Raw genomic sequence first — 16,200 nt, forward strand, 5'->3', positions numbered from 1 at the left:
ATGACATTACTGCTGCAAAGTGTCTGATTTGCTGCCATTTTATTCAATTTTAAATGCATTGAATTCTTTTAAAATTTTTGGGCATAAATTTATTTCTGAACTTGCACTTGACCGGACACTTGAATGGGTGTGGTCAAACGGTGGGAGTGGTTTATGCAGATTCGCAAAATTCGGCAAAATCCGCTGGCGTCACAAGATAACATTTGCACATGTCACTTTGCCTTGCACAAAAGTTTTTCTTTTCTTTTTTTTCACTTTTGGTGGCAGGTAGGGAAAACCTGCACAAGCTAATTGATTTCTACTTCATTAAGGGAAAGGAAAAAAAAACAAAAAAAAAAACAAAATAGGGCTGCAGCAGCATGGTGCACACCTTGAGCGGTGCACAGTGAACACGGAAGGGCGCCAGAACAGGTGCCGAGCGCTTGCCATCGCTTCTCGGCCTTCTGGCTAAGATCAAGTGTAGTATCTGTTCTTATCAGTTTAATATCTGATACGTCCCCTATCTGGGGACCATATATTAAATGGATTTTTAGAACAGGGAGCTGGAATCGGAGCTTGCTCTGTCCACTCCACGCATTGACCTGGTATTGCATTACTTCCAGGATCGGTGCACCCCTTTCCAATTCAGTTGAAAGAAAGAGACAGAGGACTGACCGACCAACAGAGAAGATTGCTGCACCTGGCAAGCTAGCAAAGAGAAAATTGACAGTTGGACGTGGCCTGATGCTGTGACTGACTCTACCTGAAAGGTACTTCATTAATTATTTTCTTTGATTGATTGATTGATTGATTGATTGATTGCAAATGACATTACTGCTGCAAAGTGTCTGATTTGCTGCCATTTTATTCAATTTTAAATGCATTGAATTCTTTTAAAATTTTTGGGCATAAATTTATTTCTGAACTTGCACTTGACCGGACACTTGAATGGGTGTGGTCAAACGGTGGGAGTGGTTTATGCAGATTCGCAAAATTCGGCAAAATCCGCTGGCGTCACAAGATAACATTTGCACATGTCACTTTGCCTTGCACAAAAGTTTTTCTTTTCTTTTTTTTCACTTTTGGTGGCAGGTAGGGAAAACCTGCACAAGCTAATTGATTTCTACTTCATTAAGGGAAAGGAAAAAAAAACAAAAAAAAAAACAAAATAGGGCTGCAGCAGCATGGTGCACACCTTGAGCGGTGCACAGTGAACACGGAAGGGCGCCAGAACAGGTGCCGAGCGCTTGCCATCGCTTCTCGGCCTTCTGGCTAAGATCAAGTGTAGTATCTGTTCTTATCAGTTTAATATCTGATACGTCCCCTATCTGGGGACCATATATTAAATGGATTTTTAGAACAGGGAGCTGGAATCGGAGCTTGCTCTGTCCACTCCACGCATTGACCTGGTATTGCATTACTTCCAGGATCGGTGCACCCCTTTCCAATTCAGTTGAAAGAAAGAGACAGAGGACTGACCGACCAACAGAGAAGATTGCTGCACCTGGCAAGCTAGCAAAGAGAAAATTGACAGTTGGACGTGGCCTGATGCTGTGACTGACTCTACCTGAAAGGTACTTCATTAATTATTTTCTTTGATTGATTGATTGATTGATTGATTGATTGCAAATGACATTACTGCTGCAAAGTGTCTGATTTGCTGCCATTTTATTCAATTTTAAATGCATTGAATTCTTTTAAAATTTTTGGGCATAAATTTATTTCTGAACTTGCACTTGACCGGACACTTGAATGGGTGTGGTCAAACGGTGGGAGTGGTTTATGCAGATTCGCAAAATTCGGCAAAATCCGCTGGCGTCACAAGATAACATTTGCACATGTCACTTTGCCTTGCACAAAAGTTTTTCTTTTCTTTTTTTTCACTTTTGGTGGCAGGTAGGGAAAACCTGCACAAGCTAATTGATTTCTACTTCATTAAGGGAAAGGAAAAAAAAACAAAAAAAAAAACAAAATAGGGCTGCAGCAGCATGGTGCACACCTTGAGCGGTGCACAGTGAACACGGAAGGGCGCCAGAACAGGTGCCGAGCGCTTGCCATCGCTTCTCGGCCTTCTGGCTAAGATCAAGTGTAGTATCTGTTCTTATCAGTTTAATATCTGATACGTCCCCTATCTGGGGACCATATATTAAATGGATTTTTAGAACAGGGAGCTGGAATCGGAGCTTGCTCTGTCCACTCCACGCATTGACCTGGTATTGCATTACTTCCAGGATCGGTGCACCCCTTTCCAATTCAGTTGAAAGAAAGAGACAGAGGACTGACCGACCAACAGAGAAGATTGCTGCACCTGGCAAGCTAGCAAAGAGAAAATTGACAGTTGGACGTGGCCTGATGCTGTGACTGACTCTACCTGAAAGGTACTTCATTAATTATTTTCTTTGATTGATTGATTGATTGATTGATTGATTGCAAATGACATTACTGCTGCAAAGTGTCTGATTTGCTGCCATTTTATTCAATTTTAAATGCATTGAATTCTTTTAAAATTTTTGGGCATAAATTTATTTCTGAACTTGCACTTGACCGGACACTTGAATGGGTGTGGTCAAACGGTGGGAGTGGTTTATGCAGATTCGCAAAATTCGGCAAAATCCGCTGGCGTCACAAGATAACATTTGCACATGTCACTTTGCCTTGCACAAAAGTTTTTCTTTTCTTTTTTTTCACTTTTGGTGGCAGGTAGGGAAAACCTGCACAAGCTAATTGATTTCTACTTCATTAAGGGAAAGGAAAAAAAAACAAAAAAAAAAACAAAATAGGGCTGCAGCAGCATGGTGCACACCTTGAGCGGTGCACAGTGAACACGGAAGGGCGCCAGAACAGGTGCCGAGCGCTTGCCATCGCTTCTCGGCCTTCTGGCTAAGATCAAGTGTAGTATCTGTTCTTATCAGTTTAATATCTGATACGTCCCCTATCTGGGGACCATATATTAAATGGATTTTTAGAACAGGGAGCTGGAATCGGAGCTTGCTCTGTCCACTCCACGCATTGACCTGGTATTGCATTACTTCCAGGATCGGTGCACCCCTTTCCAATTCAGTTGAAAGAAAGAGACAGAGGACTGACCGACCAACAGAGAAGATTGCTGCACCTGGCAAGCTAGCAAAGAGAAAATTGACAGTTGGACGTGGCCTGATGCTGTGACTGACTCTACCTGAAAGGTACTTCATTAATTATTTTCTTTGATTGATTGATTGATTGATTGATTGATTGCAAATGACATTACTGCTGCAAAGTGTCTGATTTGCTGCCATTTTATTCAATTTTAAATGCATTGAATTCTTTTAAAATTTTTGGGCATAAATTTATTTCTGAACTTGCACTTGACCGGACACTTGAATGGGTGTGGTCAAACGGTGGGAGTGGTTTATGCAGATTCGCAAAATTCGGCAAAATCCGCTGGCGTCACAAGATAACATTTGCACATGTCACTTTGCCTTGCACAAAAGTTTTTCTTTTCTTTTTTTTCACTTTTGGTGGCAGGTAGGGAAAACCTGCACAAGCTAATTGATTTCTACTTCATTAAGGGAAAGGAAAAAAAAACAAAAAAAAAAACAAAATAGGGCTGCAGCAGCATGGTGCACACCTTGAGCGGTGCACAGTGAACACGGAAGGGCGCCAGAACAGGTGCCGAGCGCTTGCCATCGCTTCTCGGCCTTCTGGCTAAGATCAAGTGTAGTATCTGTTCTTATCAGTTTAATATCTGATACGTCCCCTATCTGGGGACCATATATTAAATGGATTTTTAGAACAGGGAGCTGGAATCGGAGCTTGCTCTGTCCACTCCACGCATTGACCTGGTATTGCATTACTTCCAGGATCGGTGCACCCCTTTCCAATTCAGTTGAAAGAAAGAGACAGAGGACTGACCGACCAACAGAGAAGATTGCTGCACCTGGCAAGCTAGCAAAGAGAAAATTGACAGTTGGACGTGGCCTGATGCTGTGACTGACTCTACCTGAAAGGTACTTCATTAATTATTTTCTTTGATTGATTGATTGATTGATTGATTGATTGCAAATGACATTACTGCTGCAAAGTGTCTGATTTGCTGCCATTTTATTCAATTTTAAATGCATTGAATTCTTTTAAAATTTTTGGGCATAAATTTATTTCTGAACTTGCACTTGACCGGACACTTGAATGGGTGTGGTCAAACGGTGGGAGTGGTTTATGCAGATTCGCAAAATTCGGCAAAATCCGCTGGCGTCACAAGATAACATTTGCACATGTCACTTTGCCTTGCACAAAAGTTTTTCTTTTCTTTTTTTTCACTTTTGGTGGCAGGTAGGGAAAACCTGCACAAGCTAATTGATTTCTACTTCATTAAGGGAAAGGAAAAAAAAACAAAAAAAAAAACAAAATAGGGCTGCAGCAGCATGGTGCACACCTTGAGCGGTGCACAGTGAACACGGAAGGGCGCCAGAACAGGTGCCGAGCGCTTGCCATCGCTTCTCGGCCTTATGGCAAGATCCTCACAGATCTTGAGAAGGCGATCCCCATACGTGCGGACAAGCAACAATGGATTTTGTTAATCAGATTTTGAATTCTTGCTCTAATGCTGAATATTATACTCCCTCCACAGGCGAATTTAGAATAAAGACCTCCTTTCGGATTCGTGTTGAAGAGAATGCAAAACAGGTGTATACCCTCCGGTACTTCGTGCAGGACATCCTGGTAAACTTCCTCCATGTGAACAAGGTACAAATACTAGCATTACAAAGCTATGATGGTGTCTATGTATTAACCTTCCGGCGGCAGGAAGATTGTAATGATTTTGCTAGACTAGTCAAAGCAAATTTAAAGGATAAAAGATTGAAAGGACTCACCTTTACACAGCTTTATGACGATGATGTTGTAATAACAGTTAAAATGATGAACCCTCACGTCCCCATTGAGGACGTAATAGATTATATGTCCACAGTAACTGAAGTTATAAAGGCAGAGGGAATATTTGACTCAGAAGGTCTGTGGATAGGAAAATATCGGTTCATCGTTAAGAAATTTAAAGAATGTGATGAAGGTGGATATAAAGGGGTTAAGCACCCACCAAACTTCTTCCGTATTGGGAAAGAGCGCGGAAGGCTTTATTACAACGGTATGCCACCGTACTGTTACAGGTGTCAGCAATTCGGGCATGCAGCAGAGAAATGTGAGAACCCTGAAATATGTGTGAAGTGTCTTCAACCTGGACATGCAGCAGTTAACTGTGTAAATGAAGTACTGTGTCATATATGTCTCAGTTTTGGCCATACATACAGGGAGTGCCCAAACAGGGCCGGAAGAGGTGGGAAGTCTTATGCAGATGCAGCCAAAGGACCAGGCCCAGGAGGTGAGCGGATTGTGGCTACAAGAAGTGCACCCCAGACAGAAACTGCATTTCCAGGAGGAAAAGGTAAAGACAAAGCTGAAATCTTGATGCCTAGACCTGCAACAAAGAGAGCCACACCCGAAGTAGCCTCTGGCAGAGGCACAAGCAGGGCGACGCCCAGCCCATTATTCCCGATTGTTGAAGAACCGAAGGCTTCTGGGATGCAGGTAACTGATGTTTTCCCTCTCCCTGAGTTACAAATGGAGATAGGAGGTGACCCACATATATCAGTCTGGGCAGATGAACCTGATGTGTATGCAGCACAAACTGCGCAAACCGTGCAAACTGTGCAAATCGTGGAAGAAACCCTTCTAACGGGTATAGGGCCAGAATCTGGGGAGGAATCTCTGGAGGAAGGCTCTGACCTGGAGGATGTGGTGGAAGCCACGGTTCAGCCTGAAAACCTGCAGGGCGTGAAAAGGCAGCGGATTGAAGGGTTGCGAAGAATGGTGGAACCAACGCCATTGGGGGCGCGTCTGATTGGCATAGATGTAGCCACATCCGACTCGGAACGGGGAAGCCAAAATGTTTCGGACATCGACCCGACTTAAAGAGAGGGTATGGCTGCAATAATTATAAAATCCCTTAATGTAAGGGGAATAAAGGGCACTTACAAAAGGGCCGCTTTTTTTGACTTCTGTAAACATAACGTCGCTGATTTTTATTTTTTACAAGAATGTGGTTTGAAACACGAAATTAATTATGCTTCTTTACGCTCAGAATGGGCAACAGGATTTTCCATTTGGTCGGGTGACGACTCGAATAAAAATTCCGGAATCGCAGTACTTGCGGGGAGTCTAGAACATGAGTTGATTTCCTTCCAGGAGATAGTATCCGGGAGAATCTTGCTGGTAACGGCGAAAGTGAGGAACGTCACTGTACGTCTTATCAATTTCTATGCACCTACAGGAGCGGAAGAAAGAGCTGAGATATTATACATCTTGAAACATTACATACCTGGGCCTTTCCTTACTGTGATAGGAGGTGACTTCAATTGCATCCGTCTGACCGAAAATCGAGAAGGAGGTGCTGAAAATCCAAGGTACGACCGCTCCCGGCGAGAACTAGAAAACATAATATCCGATTGTGACCTAAAAGATGTTTGGAGGTCTCTGAAGGGGCATGATCCGGGATATACATGGAGCAACAGAAAGTATAAATCTCGCATTGATTTTTTTCTCGTACCTAATGCACTGAGCCTGATTGATATGTTTTTGGAGGATGTACCCTTTTCTGATCACAGGATGCTGACTGTAGAAATCCCTGCCAACATACCGCAGAAGGGCAGAGGAATTTGGCGCCTGAACGTATCCCTGTTAAAAGAAGAAGAGGTTGGTAAAAAATTTCTGCTTTTTTATAGAAACCTGCAGTATAAAAAGAGATTTTTCAAAACTAGCCTGATATGGTGGGAGTATGCCAAAAGACGCATAAAAAACTTTTTTTGCCGTATGGGGAGAGCAGTAGCCAGAAAAAAAAAAGAAAAATATAAAAATCTGTTGTTGCAGCTGCAAACAGCAATACAATTACAGAACGCAGGAGTAGAAATGGAGGAGGTGATAAAATCTGTAAAGAAACACATACAGACTGCCATTGAAGAGAGGGGGAAGGAGATTATCTTTTCAGCAAAGGTTGAAAATTTGGAGGAAAACGAAAAATGCACCCGCTTTTTCTTTAAAAAACAACAGGAAAAAAAGGTACCCATAGAAAAATTAGAAGGAGTGTGTGAACTGGAGGGTATGCTGAAGAAAGCGAGGGAATATTATCAAAATCTCTTCGACACCAAGCAGATAGACCAGTTTTTCCTAAAAGATGTTTTAAAAACTATCAAAATGAAGCTTACAGAGGAAGAACACCCAATCTTATTAAGTAAACTTACACCGCAGGAAATGACTTACGCTATAAAAAGTTTAAAACCTGGAAAGACACCAGGGACTGACGGTCTCCCTATTGATTTTTATCTGGAGTTCTATGACACCTTAAAAGAGGATTTATTTTGTGTTTTTTCAGAGGCCATGGAAGCGCAAGTATTGCCTGGGACCTGGAGGGAAGGTGCTGTAGTCTTATTGCACAAAAAAGGTAATAGAGAGCATCTAGAGAATTGGAGACCTATAACACTCCTTAACTCAGACTACAAAGTGTATGCAAAAATCCTGGTGAACCGTGTTAAGAGTGTACTGGGAAAAACAATACATACAGACCAAGTTTGTGCAGTTCCAGGAAGGGGGATTTATGCAAATTTAAACGTAACCAGAGATGCAATCTGGTACACGCTCGAAAGAAAGCAAAAAGTAGCTTTACTGAATCTCGACTTTATGAAAGCCTTTGATCGAGTGTCCCATGCTTTCTTATGGAGAGTACTGGCGGAAATGGGCTTCCCTGACCAGTTCATCAAAAGGGTCGCCTTATTGTACGAAAATGCATACAGTAAAATCATTATAAATGGTTATCTTTCAGGGCCAGTAACTCTAAGATCCGGTGTGAAGCAGGGATGTCCTCTGTCCCCGATCCTCTTCGTGTGCGCCATTGAGCCTTTTTTAACAACGCTGAGAGCCGATAAGGTGATGAGGGGGACGCCGCTGCCTGGTGGTGGCGGTGCGCAGAATAAGGTAAAAGCGTACATGGATGACGTCACCATTTTTTGCGAGTCTGAACCATCACTTAGGAGAGCGCTTTTCTTAACTGAATGCTTCTGTCAGGCCTCTGGCTTCAAACTAAACCTAACCAAGTCCGAATGCTTTACCATAGGGGATTGGAGCAATGTCACCATACCAAATTTAAAGATCCAAGGTGAGAAGGTTAAAATCCTAGGGGTGATCTTCAATGCGGAGAATAATGGTGAAGAGAGCTGGCAACTGGCCAGGGAGAAAATAGAGAAAAAAGTCACTTTCTGGCAAATGAGAAAGTTGTCCATGGAAGGCAAACTGCTCGTGATAAAATCTGTATTGATACCGATTCTTCTATATATAAACACAGTATTCTTCCCTCCAGCAGGCATCCTAAAAACTCTGCAGAGGACCATATGCAAATTTTTCTGGAGCTCCAGCCACGAAAAAGTCGGACGTGAAAAATGCTATAAAGGGCGAAAAAAAGGAGGCCGTGGACTACCAAATGTAAGAAAAATACTCAGCATTAACTACTTCTCTCTTTGTTTTAGAAGCTTACAAACAAAATCCGATTGGAGTCTTTTTCTTAAGTACGGAGCCGGAACCATCTTCAGAAAGTACGGATGGCTTAAAATCCCTTTGTCAACCCCGACAGCCATGTTGCGTCCCAGATGGTACGATGAGCTGGAAAGAACAATCCATACTTACGGCCTGAAAGACCTGGAGGAATCCATATTAAGTGTCCCAAAAAAGATCTGGACAGTCCTGGACAAGCAGGAAACCTTGGAGCCGGTTAAAAACTTTTCATACCAGCGGAGTCAAAAAATTTGGGAAAACGTGCATGAGACTTACCTGGGACATGAGTTGCGGGACTTAGCCTGGTTAGCAGTACATGAGGCAATGCCAGTGCGGGCTTTTCAACATGCACGGCGTAGGAGCAATACCTCTCTGTGTCCCAGACTATCTTGCGGACAGAGCGAAACGGTTTTGCATTTATTCTGGAATTGTCACTTCTCCAGATCCGTTTGGCAGAGCATTGGTGAACTTTTGAAGTTTTTGACAGGGTTGCGCACTCTAGACCATGACGTGGTTCTCTATGGACTAAGTACTGGACTGAGCAATGAGAACCAAAGAGTGATGTGGACGCTCATAAACTGTCTTAAACTGTCCTTGTGGAAGTGCCGCAATATTCTTGTGTACAAAAAGGACTACATTAGCGAAAAAGAGTGTATAAGAATGGCACTAGCCGATATGTATGTTTACTATTTGAATGACTGCAAAAAACTGGGACATAATAAAGCCAATAAGGTGTGGAGGTTTAAAACATGGAACTTAATGTTTAACTGAAGTATTTGACTTTCATGACATATGTTATTTTTCCAAAGTTTTGTACAGTGGTTTGCTGTTTCTTTATTTACAAACTTTGTATCGTGAATACTTTTAATAAAAAATTAAAAATCTGTTCTTATCAGTTTAATATCTGATACGTCCCCTATCTGGGGACCATATATTAAATGGATTTTTAGAACAGGGAGCTGGAATCGGAGCTTGCTCTGTCCACTCCACGCATTGACCTGGTATTGCATTACTTCCAGGATCGGTGCACCCCTTTCCAATTCAGTTGAAAGAAAGAGACAGAGGACTGACCGACCAACAGAGAAGATTGCTGCACCTGGCAAGCTAGCAAAGAGAAAATTGACAGTTGGACGTGGCCTGATGCTGTGACTGACTCTACCTGAAAGGTACTTCATTAATTATTTTCTTTGATTGATTGATTGATTGATTGATTGATTGCAAATGACATTACTGCTGCAAAGTGTCTGATTTGCTGCCATTTTATTCAATTTTAAATGCATTGAATTCTTTTAAAATTTTTGGGCATAAATTTATTTCTGAACTTGCACTTGACCGGACACTTGAATGGGTGTGGTCAAACGGTGGGAGTGGTTTATGCAGATTCGCAAAATTCGGCAAAATCCGCTGGCGTCACAAGATAACATTTGCACATGTCACTTTGCCTTGCACAAAAGTTTTTCTTTTCTTTTTTTTCACTTTTGGTGGCAGGTAGGGAAAACCTGCACAAGCTAATTGATTTCTACTTCATTAAGGGAAAGGAAAAAAAAACAAAAAAAAAAACAAAATAGGGCTGCAGCAGCATGGTGCACACCTTGAGCGGTGCACAGTGAACACGGAAGGGCGCCAGAACAGGTGCCGAGCGCTTGCCATCGCTTCTCGGCCTTCTGGCTAAGATCAAGTGTAGTATCTGTTCTTATCAGTTTAATATCTGATACGTCCCCTATCTGGGGACCATATATTAAATGGATTTTTAGAACAGGGAGCTGGAATCGGAGCTTGCTCTGTCCACTCCACGCATTGACCTGGTATTGCATTACTTCCAGGATCGGTGCACCCCTTTCCAATTCAGTTGAAAGAAAGAGACAGAGGACTGACCGACCAACAGAGAAGATTGCTGCACCTGGCAAGCTAGCAAAGAGAAAATTGACAGTTGGACGTGGCCTGATGCTGTGACTGACTCTACCTGAAAGGTACTTCATTAATTATTTTCTTTGATTGATTGATTGATTGATTGATTGATTGCAAATGACATTACTGCTGCAAAGTGTCTGATTTGCTGCCATTTTATTCAATTTTAAATGCATTGAATTCTTTTAAAATTTTTGGGCATAAATTTATTTCTGAACTTGCACTTGACCGGACACTTGAATGGGTGTGGTCAAACGGTGGGAGTGGTTTATGCAGATTCGCAAAATTCGGCAAAATCCGCTGGCGTCACAAGATAACATTTGCACATGTCACTTTGCCTTGCACAAAAGTTTTTCTTTTCTTTTTTTTCACTTTTGGTGGCAGGTAGGGAAAACCTGCACAAGCTAATTGATTTCTACTTCATTAAGGGAAAGGAAAAAAAAACAAAAAAAAAAACAAAATAGGGCTGCAGCAGCATGGTGCACACCTTGAGCGGTGCACAGTGAACACGGAAGGGCGCCAGAACAGGTGCCGAGCGCTTGCCATCGCTTCTCGGCCTTCTGGCTAAGATCAAGTGTAGTATCTGTTCTTATCAGTTTAATATCTGATACGTCCCCTATCTGGGGACCATATATTAAATGGATTTTTAGAACAGGGAGCTGGAATCGGAGCTTGCTCTGTCCACTCCACGCATTGACCTGGTATTGCATTACTTCCAGGATCGGTGCACCCCTTTCCAATTCAGTTGAAAGAAAGAGACAGAGGACTGACCGACCAACAGAGAAGATTGCTGCACCTGGCAAGCTAGCAAAGAGAAAATTGACAGTTGGACGTGGCCTGATGCTGTGACTGACTCTACCTGAAAGGTACTTCATTAATTATTTTCTTTGATTGATTGATTGATTGATTGATTGATTGCAAATGACATTACTGCTGCAAAGTGTCTGATTTGCTGCCATTTTATTCAATTTTAAATGCATTGAATTCTTTTAAAATTTTTGGGCATAAATTTATTTCTGAACTTGCACTTGACCGGACACTTGAATGGGTGTGGTCAAACGGTGGGAGTGGTTTATGCAGATTCGCAAAATTCGGCAAAATCCGCTGGCGTCACAAGATAACATTTGCACATGTCACTTTGCCTTGCACAAAAGTTTTTCTTTTCTTTTTTTTCACTTTTGGTGGCAGGTAGGGAAAACCTGCACAAGCTAATTGATTTCTACTTCATTAAGGGAAAGGAAAAAAAAACAAAAAAAAAAACAAAATAGGGCTGCAGCAGCATGGTGCACACCTTGAGCGGTGCACAGTGAACACGGAAGGGCGCCAGAACAGGTGCCGAGCGCTTGCCATCGCTTCTCGGCCTTCTGGCTAAGATCAAGTGTAGTATCTGTTCTTATCAGTTTAATATCTGATACGTCCCCTATCTGGGGACCATATATTAAATGGATTTTTAGAACAGGGAGCTGGAATCGGAGCTTGCTCTGTCCACTCCACGCATTGACCTGGTATTGCATTACTTCCAGGATCGGTGCACCCCTTTCCAATTCAGTTGAAAGAAAGAGACAGAGGACTGACCGACCAACAGAGAAGATTGCTGCACCTGGCAAGCTAGCAAAGAGAAAATTGACAGTTGGACGTGGCCTGATGCTGTGACTGACTCTACCTGAAAGGTACTTCATTAATTATTTTCTTTGATTGATTGATTGATTGATTGATTGATTGCAAATGACATTACTGCTGCAAAGTGTCTGATTTGCTGCCATTTTATTCAATTTTAAATGCATTGAATTCTTTTAAAATTTTTGGGCATAAATTTATTTCTGAACTTGCACTTGACCGGACACTTGAATGGGTGTGGTCAAACGGTGGGAGTGGTTTATGCAGATTCGCAAAATTCGGCAAAATCCGCTGGCGTCACAAGATAACATTTGCACATGTCACTTTGCCTTGCACAAAAGTTTTTCTTTTCTTTTTTTTCACTTTTGGTGGCAGGTAGGGAAAACCTGCACAAGCTAATTGATTTCTACTTCATTAAGGGAAAGGAAAAAAAAACAAAAAAAAAAACAAAATAGGGCTGCAGCAGCATGGTGCACACCTTGAGCGGTGCACAGTGAACACGGAAGGGCGCCAGAACAGGTGCCGAGCGCTTGCCATCGCTTCTCGGCCTTCTGGCTAAGATCAAGTGTAGTATCTGTTCTTATCAGTTTAATATCTGATACGTCCCCTATCTGGGGACCATATATTAAATGGATTTTTAGAACAGGGAGCTGGAATCGGAGCTTGCTCTGTCCACTCCACGCATTGACCTGGTATTGCATTACTTCCAGGATCGGTGCACCCCTTTCCAATTCAGTTGAAAGAAAGAGACAGAGGACTGACCGACCAACAGAGAAGATTGCTGCACCTGGCAAGCTAGCAAAGAGAAAATTGACAGTTGGACGTGGCCTGATGCTGTGACTGACTCTACCTGAAAGGTACTTCATTAATTATTTTCTTTGATTGATTGATTGATTGATTGATTGATTGCAAATGACATTACTGCTGCAAAGTGTCTGATTTGCTGCCATTTTATTCAATTTTAAATGCATTGAATTCTTTTAAAATTTTTGGGCATAAATTTATTTCTGAACTTGCACTTGACCGGACACTTGAATGGGTGTGGTCAAACGGTGGGAGTGGTTTATGCAGATTCGCAAAATTCGGCAAAATCCGCTGGCGTCACAAGATAACATTTGCACATGTCACTTTGCCTTGCACAAAAGTTTTTCTTTTCTTTTTTTTCACTTTTGGTGGCAGGTAGGGAAAACCTGCACAAGCTAATTGATTTCTACTTCATTAAGGGAAAGGAAAAAAAAACAAAAAAAAAAACAAAATAGGGCTGCAGCAGCATGGTGCACACCTTGAGCGGTGCACAGTGAACACGGAAGGGCGCCAGAACAGGTGCCGAGCGCTTGCCATCGCTTCTCGGCCTTCTGGCTAAGATCAAGTGTAGTATCTGTTCTTATCAGTTTAATATCTGATACGTCCCCTATCTGGGGACCATATATTAAATGGATTTTTAGAACAGGGAGCTGGAATCGGAGCTTGCTCTGTCCACTCCACGCATTGACCTGGTATTGCATTACTTCCAGGATCGGTGCACCCCTTTCCAATTCAGTTGAAAGAAAGAGACAGAGGACTGACCGACCAACAGAGAAGATTGCTGCACCTGGCAAGCTAGCAAAGAGAAAATTGACAGTTGGACGTGGCCTGATGCTGTGACTGACTCTACCTGAAAGGTACTTCATTAATTATTTTCTTTGATTGATTGATTGATTGATTGATTGATTGCAAATGACATTACTGCTGCAAAGTGTCTGATTTGCTGCCATTTTATTCAATTTTAAATGCATTGAATTCTTTTAAAATTTTTGGGCATAAATTTATTTCTGAACTTGCACTTGACCGGACACTTGAATGGGTGTGGTCAAACGGTGGGAGTGGTTTATGCAGATTCGCAAAATTCGGCAAAATCCGCTGGCGTCACAAGATAACATTTGCACATGTCACTTTGCCTTGCACAAAAGTTTTTCTTTTCTTTTTTTTCACTTTTGGTGGCAGGTAGGGAAAACCTGCACAAGCTAATTGATTTCTACTTCATTAAGGGAAAGGAAAAAAAAACAAAAAAAAAAACAAAATAGGGCTGCAGCAGCATGGTGCACACCTTGAGCGGTGCACAGTGAACACGGAAGGGCGCCAGAACAGGTGCCGAGCGCTTGCCATCGCTTCTCGGCCTTCTGGCTAAGATCAAGTGTAGTATCTGTTCTTATCAGTTTAATATCTGATACGTCCCCTATCTGGGGACCATATATTAAATGGATTTTTAGAACAGGGAGCTGGAATCGGAGCTTGCTCTGTCCACTCCACGCATTGACCTGGTATTGCATTACTTCCAGGATCGGTGCACCCCTTTCCAATTCAGTTGAAAGAAAGAGACAGAGGACTGACCGACCAACAGAGAAGATTGCTGCACCTGGCAAGCTAGCAAAGAGAAAATTGACAGTTGGACGTGGCCTGATGCTGTGACTGACTCTACCTGAAAGGTACTTCATTAATTATTTTCTTTGATTGATTGATTGATTGATTGATTGATTGCAAATGACATTACTGCTGCAAAGTGTCTGATTTGCTGCCATTTTATTCAATTTTAAATGCATTGAATTCTTTTAAAATTTTTGGGCATAAATTTATTTCTGAACTTGCACTTGACCGGACACTTGAATGGGTGTGGTCAAACGGTGGGAGTGGTTTATGCAGATTCGCAAAATTCGGCAAAATCCGCTGGCGTCACAAGATAACATTTGCACATGTCACTTTGCCTTGCACAAAAGTTTTTCTTTTCTTTTTTTTCACTTTTGGTGGCAGGTAGGGAAAACCTGCACAAGCTAATTGATTTCTACTTCATTAAGGGAAAGGAAAAAAAAACAAAAAAAAAAACAAAATAGGGCTGCAGCAGCATGGTGCACACCTTGAGCGGTGCACAGTGAACACGGAAGGGCGCCAGAACAGGTGCCGAGCGCTTGCCATCGCTTCTCGGCCTTCTGGCTAAGATCAAGTGTAGTATCTGTTCTTATCAGTTTAATATCTGATACGTCCCCTATCTGGGGACCATATATTAAATGGATTTTTAGAACAGGGAGCTGGAATCGGAGCTTGCTCTGTCCACTCCACGCATTGACCTGGTATTGCATTACTTCCAGGATCGGTGCACCCCTTTCCAATTCAGTTGAAAGAAAGAGACAGAGGACTGACCGACCAACAGAGAAGATTGCTGCACCTGGCAAGCTAGCAAAGAGAAAATTGACAGTTGGACGTGGCCTGATGCTGTGACTGACTCTACCTGAAAGGTACTTCATTAATTATTTTCTTTGATTGATTGATTGATTGATTGATTGATTGCAAATGACATTACTGCTGCAAAGTGTCTGATTTGCTGCCATTTTATTCAATTTTAAATGCATTGAATTCTTTTAAAATTTTTGGGCATAAATTTATTTCTGAACTTGCACTTGACCGGACACTTGAATGGGTGTGGTCAAACGGTGGGAGTGGTTTATGCAGATTCGCAAAATTCGGCAAAATCCGCTGGCGTCACAAGATAACATTTGCACATGTCACTTTGCCTTGCACAAAAGTTTTTCTTTTCTTTTTTTTCACTTTTGGTGGCAGGTAGGGAAAACCTGCACAAGCTAATTGATTTCTACTTCATTAAGGGAAAGGAAAAAAAAACAAAAAAAAAAACAAAATAGGGCTGCAGCAGCATGGTGCACACCTTGAGCGGTGCACAGTGAACACGGAAGGGCGCCAGAACAGGTGCCGAGCGCTTGCCATCGCTTCTCGGCCTTATGGCTTACGATCAAGTGCAGTCTTAGGATTGTATTTGGTGTCTAAAGGTTTGCGAAGGGGTACCCGCCACTCGGCCTTAGGGGAAGCCTGGGTGAATAACCTAGGCCTAACCTATGCTGCTATTGGGCTGGCGGCTTAGTCCCCCAAGCAATCGAGAGCGATCGCACTAGGGAAGGCTTCGGCCGGACCGGGTGTTAACCTGAGCGAACATCCGAGCGAATACAAGATATCTTGCGGTTCTGCTTGATATTTTTTTGTGGCGGACAAGACTCTTTGTGACGGACTGTGCAGCGGACAAGGTAGGCATCAGCTTCCCTTCGGGATAGGTCCGGGGTCTGGGGATTGGGGTGGCCGGAA

The 16,200-nt window shown here is 42.5% G+C and overlaps 12 non-coding genes and 1 pseudogene across 12 annotated transcripts; all 13 read left to right on the top strand.

Annotated features, from left to right (window-relative positions):
* Nucleotides 1-427: 427 nt before the first annotated feature.
* Nucleotides 428-618, top strand: LOC142187082 (U2 spliceosomal RNA). The gene has a single exon (XR_012712449.1). It is a non-coding gene; the product is annotated as a U2 spliceosomal RNA (small nuclear RNA).
* A 613-nt stretch (nucleotides 619-1,231) lies between these two features.
* On the top strand, nucleotides 1,232-1,422 carry LOC142187083 (U2 spliceosomal RNA). The gene has a single exon (XR_012712450.1). It is a non-coding gene; the product is annotated as a U2 spliceosomal RNA (small nuclear RNA).
* A 613-nt stretch (nucleotides 1,423-2,035) lies between these two features.
* On the top strand, nucleotides 2,036-2,226 carry LOC142187084 (U2 spliceosomal RNA). The gene has a single exon (XR_012712451.1). It is a non-coding gene; the product is annotated as a U2 spliceosomal RNA (small nuclear RNA).
* Nucleotides 2,227-2,839: 613 nt separating this feature from the next.
* On the top strand, nucleotides 2,840-3,030 carry LOC142187086 (U2 spliceosomal RNA). The gene has a single exon (XR_012712453.1). It is a non-coding gene; the product is annotated as a U2 spliceosomal RNA (small nuclear RNA).
* A 613-nt stretch (nucleotides 3,031-3,643) lies between these two features.
* LOC142187087 (U2 spliceosomal RNA) lies at nucleotides 3,644-3,834 on the top strand. Its single transcript, XR_012712454.1, has one exon. It is a non-coding gene; the product is annotated as a U2 spliceosomal RNA (small nuclear RNA).
* A 5,573-nt stretch (nucleotides 3,835-9,407) lies between these two features.
* Nucleotides 9,408-9,585, top strand: LOC142187126 (U2 spliceosomal RNA; annotated as a pseudogene).
* Nucleotides 9,586-10,198: 613 nt separating this feature from the next.
* LOC142187088 (U2 spliceosomal RNA) lies at nucleotides 10,199-10,389 on the top strand. The gene has a single exon (XR_012712455.1). It is a non-coding gene; the product is annotated as a U2 spliceosomal RNA (small nuclear RNA).
* A 613-nt stretch (nucleotides 10,390-11,002) lies between these two features.
* Nucleotides 11,003-11,193, top strand: LOC142187089 (U2 spliceosomal RNA). The gene has a single exon (XR_012712456.1). It is a non-coding gene; the product is annotated as a U2 spliceosomal RNA (small nuclear RNA).
* A 613-nt stretch (nucleotides 11,194-11,806) lies between these two features.
* LOC142187090 (U2 spliceosomal RNA) lies at nucleotides 11,807-11,997 on the top strand. The gene has a single exon (XR_012712457.1). It is a non-coding gene; the product is annotated as a U2 spliceosomal RNA (small nuclear RNA).
* Nucleotides 11,998-12,610: 613 nt separating this feature from the next.
* Nucleotides 12,611-12,801, top strand: LOC142187091 (U2 spliceosomal RNA). Its single transcript, XR_012712458.1, has one exon. It is a non-coding gene; the product is annotated as a U2 spliceosomal RNA (small nuclear RNA).
* A 613-nt stretch (nucleotides 12,802-13,414) lies between these two features.
* Nucleotides 13,415-13,605, top strand: LOC142187092 (U2 spliceosomal RNA). The gene has a single exon (XR_012712459.1). It is a non-coding gene; the product is annotated as a U2 spliceosomal RNA (small nuclear RNA).
* A 613-nt stretch (nucleotides 13,606-14,218) lies between these two features.
* LOC142187093 (U2 spliceosomal RNA) lies at nucleotides 14,219-14,409 on the top strand. Its single transcript, XR_012712460.1, has one exon. It is a non-coding gene; the product is annotated as a U2 spliceosomal RNA (small nuclear RNA).
* A 613-nt stretch (nucleotides 14,410-15,022) lies between these two features.
* LOC142187094 (U2 spliceosomal RNA) lies at nucleotides 15,023-15,213 on the top strand. Its single transcript, XR_012712461.1, has one exon. It is a non-coding gene; the product is annotated as a U2 spliceosomal RNA (small nuclear RNA).
* The last annotated feature ends 987 nt before the right edge of the window (nucleotides 15,214-16,200 follow it).

This window comes from Leptodactylus fuscus, unplaced genomic scaffold, assembly GCF_031893055.1.
Source record: "Leptodactylus fuscus isolate aLepFus1 unplaced genomic scaffold, aLepFus1.hap2 HAP2_SCAFFOLD_134, whole genome shotgun sequence".
Taxonomy (NCBI): Eukaryota; Metazoa; Chordata; class Amphibia; order Anura; family Leptodactylidae; genus Leptodactylus; species Leptodactylus fuscus.